A 5,584-nucleotide genomic window follows, 5' to 3' on the forward strand; every position below is an offset into this window, starting at 1 on the left:
CGGTTGCCAGCTGGGCTTTATGCATTCCGCCAGACAGCCACACACAAAAGAAGCTTAGGTGTGACTGATGGGCCATCCTGGGCAGGAACTGAGGGAGGAGCTAACACTTACATCTCAATAGGCTGTGTCCTCTCCCCACACAAATGGCTGCATACCCTCCTGCAATGAATCTGCAGCCAGTGCAGGAAGGGTAGGGAATCTGTGGACTTCAAAGGCATCTATTTGAAGTCTCCCCCACTTTAAAGGCATAACTCAGTATAAATACTGGACTACGGACAGCACCAACTAAGTACACTTCTGGACCTGTGGATACTATACCTGGCAGAAGGTCTGCTGTGCTTTCGAAAGGACTACCACTCTGTTATGCTGCTAGACTGCTACTCTACTGGACTCCTGCTTTGCTGTCTGACCTGCCACCTGCTGCCCTCCTTGCCTGGGACTGAGAAGCACTGGACTGGCATCTCTCCAATTCAGAACCAAAGTGACTCCAAGAGCTTGCTGGCTTACCTCCTGTTTTGAAGTCTCAGGCACATCATGACTTCCAACTCACCCTGCTATAGGACGTAGACATGTTCACCTGAGTGTTTTGCCCTGCGAAGTGGTACCAACCCAGTCCTGGAGCCGAGGACGCAGGCATACAGAGCTGCTCCAGCAGAAATCGCAAGGATCATCAACAACGCATTGCCACCTCTGTTCCACTCAACTCGACCTTGATGTTGACGCAAACAAGGTACTTTACAGTGGGCACTGTATCCAACTCATGCTGCATCGTATTGACATGAAGTTTTGGATTTGGCCCAGTCTAACATGACCAGATAGCCTAACTGGGTGCTTTTAAGCACTACATTTCAGTTTATTCTTAAAAACATCATAACTCCGGTTATACTTATTGATTTTTTGTTGTTTTTGTCTTTTCTTGTACATTAAATTAATATCTATTTCTCTAAACAGTGGTGGTGACTTTTTTAGGTGGTGTTTTCACAGTTTTACTATTCGAATTGTTGCACACATACTTCCCAAATTGCCTCTCAAGTTTAGCCGGACTGCTTTGTGCCAAGCTACCAGTAGGGTTGAGCACAGGTTAATTTAGGGTGTGTTTATGACTTACTCTAAATAGGATTGTGGTTTCTGCTTTGACAGATTGCATACCTCTGCAAACCAGAAATCCAAATCCTTACAGTAAATATTACATGCCAAAGTGAGTAGAAATGAAAGAGCTGGATGTCAAAGTTGACATAACATTTTTAATAGAAGTTTTAAGGTGTGCCTAAGTTGTTTCTCATAGATAATGGTGTGTAATTTAGCTCAAGTGAAAACATTTTTTTTTAAAGAAGACTGACAATAAATATTAAATAGGATTTTTTGATCAGATGCAAGAATTTGTTATCTTATGCAAGAAATGGTGCAGTTGAGAAGGCAGACAGGCTATATAGTGAGTGTACCCAATAGACAATACAAAGGAACATTCTAGTTGCAGAGGTGCTAAGAGAAATTTGCCGGGCCTATAATTTAACATGCCAATCTACGATGGAGGTTAAAGCATTTGAAGCATTAAAGGAGTGCAATGGCAGTACAGTGGCGGAAATGAGTTGGCTGAAGCGTGAAAGCGGAAAAGAAAAGAGTTGCAGTTTCTGTGAATGAGCAATTGATGAACCAAGTCAAGGCTAAGGCCATAACCGATGCTTTGCATAGTGCATTGGATTGTGCCAAACAAAGATACATCTTTTTTTTTACTTTCCAGTGAATAAACTTAAGATCAGAAAAATGAGGCGAACAGATGTAAGAAATGTGGTTTGTTGGAAGCAGATGATTTGCATATGTGTTTCAGCTCTCCAAAGTTGCAACATTATTGACATGATGTGGGAAAGTCATTATCCAAGACTCTCATGTTGATAAATGCTGATAATTGAAGTAAGCTGTGATTTTTGGCATATTGGGCAATACTGTTTTTTTTATCCTTTGCTACTAGCAAGAAGAAACATATTTATTAAATGTCCCCAGATAGTGGCTCGGACATTTCAAATATGGGAAACTCCTCACCCAGTGGTGTCACAGACCAGTGTAATACAGCTTTCATAACTCCTATTTAGCAGAAAGGAGCTGTGCAGTGGATGAGGTATCTTGCACAAAAGAATGCCAAGGTAGCAGCATAGGAAAGTTGTAGGTTGCACGAAGGCTACTGGGAAAAGCATTGATCTTCACTCGAGGGCAAAGGGAGAATTGAAACATTACTTTAACGCATGTGGGAGAATTCATCCTGAAAATCTGAACTATATGTTTGTTAGTAAATACCTACAAATAATCTATTTCAAATTATGGCATCCTGAATTGTAATTACTTAAATATTACAATTCAGGAATTAGAATAATTACTTAAAGCACATTATTGCAGCATGACACTATCTGGTAATATACGGGCTCCCGGCCTTCATTCCACAACAGTCTTGGATCCCACTGCGCCACCGGTGCATCACTTTTTTAGATGCACAGGCAGCACAATTTGCCTGCCCCATATTTACAAGGCAACGTAAAGTCACCCAGCGTGACTTGTCATGGCCTTGTAAACATGGCCCCCTTTCCCGCATTACTCTGCATGAAAGGGGCATTCCTTGGGTGTTGCTGTGGGTGTTCCCATACAACATGTATGGAACCAGAAACATTCCCAGATTTACAAAGTGTTGTAAACTTGGGAATGCATCAGAATCCTCAGGGGAGGTGTAGGATTGGTGCAACAAGGAGAAATACTTTCATTTATCCTAATTTATTGCTCTTTCTATGTGTGCTGCAGAATGCAGCATGCATAGAAGGAGCAAATTGCCTTTAATGATTGTTTATGTGCAGGCGGGTGCCAGTTCCTGCACATAAACAATCATCCGTGCAATACAGGCACCCTTGCAGATGGCACAAGGGTCTCTGCATTGGTGCATAGCTGCTGTTTGTGCACCAGCGCAGGGGAGAAGGACAGGAATGCGACATAACTTCTAGATACGGTGCATTCCTAGCCTTTTTTTTGACACACAGCCGGAAGGCTTGCTTCGCTGCTGTGCGCCAAAATATAATAACTGACACCCACATTCTCTTAACATTAAATAGCTTCCATTTGAAAGGACAGTGATGAGAAGGAGAATTGAAGGGGCTGGTGTGCATTTTAGATAACAGGCCAAATTCACTACCGAAGCATTGCATGCATGATGAATGGTAACATGTTTACAGACAAGTGAGTGAGTGACCAACAGAAGAATCGCTTTCCTTTCCAGTAAGAAATACCTCTTTCTCAGACCACTCACATCGATAAGAGAATAGGAGTGACCATAAAACAGGAATAAAGCTCCCTTCTAGGACTTCATATCTACCAATCGGGAAATGTTCCATGCAAGCTGTGAACTGGAATGTTGAAATTGGCAAAGATAATACGCGACATATCAGTCACACTGCGGACAGTGTTTCTGCTATTGTGAATGGGGGCTGTTCTAACCGCTCAAGGTGTAACATTTTGTAAGTGGTGTCTTTATTGGCCATGAGCCGTTGTTTGTGTGTCAGATTGAAAGGCAAGAATAGCTGTGTAAAATTAAGGTAACGCCATGACACAAGGCCACTTTTGAGAACCTGAAGTGTCCAGCTAAACTGCATGATGGATCTAAGCTGACTTTGACCATGGTATAAAGAAGACATGTCACTGTGCATAATAACAGATGACACAATGTTATTCAAGTAATTAATTTGAGAAGACAATGTATTAATATTATTATCAACAACAGTAAGTACTTTATCCAAATTACCTTGATCAATTTGTCGTAGACGTGCAGCGGACTCCATTTGTGATAATTTCCGAATTTCATAATATGTGGCATAAATAAATCTTTTGAAGGCTGAGACTTAAAACCTAATAGAGTCAGATAGGTTCATGTTTTCCAAAAGGAGAGAAAGACGTTGTTTTTCAGGAGAAAGTGTCAAACTGTCCAACCATTGGTGGCACACTGTACCTGCCGAAAAGGTGGTAACAATACCTGAGTGTTGGGAGTAAGAATAATGGGGGTTGGGTCTGGTTGCCTTAAACCCTGGGGTAGAATAAAAAAGATAGCATAACAACAATTTGTGTCCACTGACTGCAAAAACCACCTGTTTGCACCTGAAAGTGAGGAGTTAAATGTTCCATTCTGTAACATGCTATCGGGTTCCTAATTTATCAAGTGTTGCCAATTGTCGAATTGGGCAATGGAAGAAACGTGTGATGCATTCATGTCTTGAATTATTGTCAGTCGTAGACAAGTAGCTGCTGGACTGTATCATGCAGAAAAATCATTTGTGTGGGAGTTAAGCAGGCCCAGAATAAGGTGTATGTCCCTTGAACGTGCCAAAATTTGGTACCCCAAACTGATTTCAAGTCAATAGTATCCTTCCAATAATCACAGCCTTTCATGGCTTACTGTGTGACAAACAAATCTGCATATATTAACTTAGTTTTTGTAAACACATATTTCTTTAGTGGAATAGGGACACTCTTAAAATAAAAAGATTTTGGGTGTAATGCATCATGACCACACTTTCCAGTGGCATCTTGCGGCACATATGGCAAAAATCAAGAACTGTGATCTGCATGGTAAGAAGAAGGAATATCTTTTGAAGCAGCGTTTTGACCTCAGGATCTAATTGTTGCAGATTTGGGTTGCTAAAGTGACTTGGTGGAGCTGGATCCAAGCTGTCCAAGATTTGGGTTGCCCAAAAATCCATTGTCAGTCCTCACAATTACCAACCAGACACAAAAGGAAAACCTGTGAAAATTTGACAAAGGCAAGAACTACAAGCCCCTTAATTGGAGGCTCAAGAAGACGCTTGCTTTGCACTGTAAACTCAACAACTATGAAGAGGGTTTAAAGACCAAAAAACAAGTCTGAAAAAAGTGTCTATACCCAATGCACAACTTTACAGTGAAAGCTTGTTGCACAAAATAAAGGCTATATGATGGTTGAGCATTGGGTCCACTCATTGAAACTGTAAAAACATAAGGAATCTGCAGTATTTCCATCTGTCCAAAGATTTCATAAGACACTTTCTTTCAAACCATTCCATCAGTTACTGAAACAGGTAAAATGTTCACTACGGACAAGTCTCTCTATAGCTTATGTGAAGATGAAAGTGGCATTAACACCTCATCGACCAGTTTGGTGGCAGGGCATTCTGGAAGGTAATGGGTATTTATCAGCAAGAAAAAAGCAGTCACAAATCCAATCCAGAGGAATAGAAAAACCAAGGAAACTGTTAGCCAAACCAATATCATAGGAGAGACCAGATACGTGTGTTTCAGCCAAGAAAAGAAAATACAGGCCCACGTTGGTGGAGTGTCTACAATGGAGGAATTTTCAAAAGAGTTGGAAGAAAAATCGTTTGCTCTGACATAATAACCAGAAAATCTTAGTTGAAAAACTGGATCCACAGGTACAGTAAAAGAATCAATAAGTGATGCAAGAGGTGGATCAGTTGAAACCACATCAGCTGCAATAGACACAGTAGTAAGTATAGTACTCAATTCAGTCATATGGCTGGAACTTGTAGCTGTATTGAGAATCAACTGAAGTTCATTTAGC

At 41.0% G+C, this 5,584-nt stretch overlaps 1 pseudogene; it reads left to right on the plus strand.

Annotated features, from left to right (window-relative positions):
• The first annotated feature begins 4,568 nt into the window (after positions 1-4,568).
• Positions 4,569-4,951, plus strand: LOC147689787 (large ribosomal subunit protein uL29 pseudogene; annotated as a pseudogene).
• Positions 4,952-5,584: the final 633 nt, after the last annotated feature.

This window comes from Lissotriton vulgaris, chromosome 9, assembly GCF_964263255.1.
Source record: "Lissotriton vulgaris chromosome 9, aLisVul1.2, whole genome shotgun sequence".
NCBI classification, from domain to species: Eukaryota; Metazoa; Chordata; class Amphibia; order Caudata; family Salamandridae; genus Lissotriton; species Lissotriton vulgaris.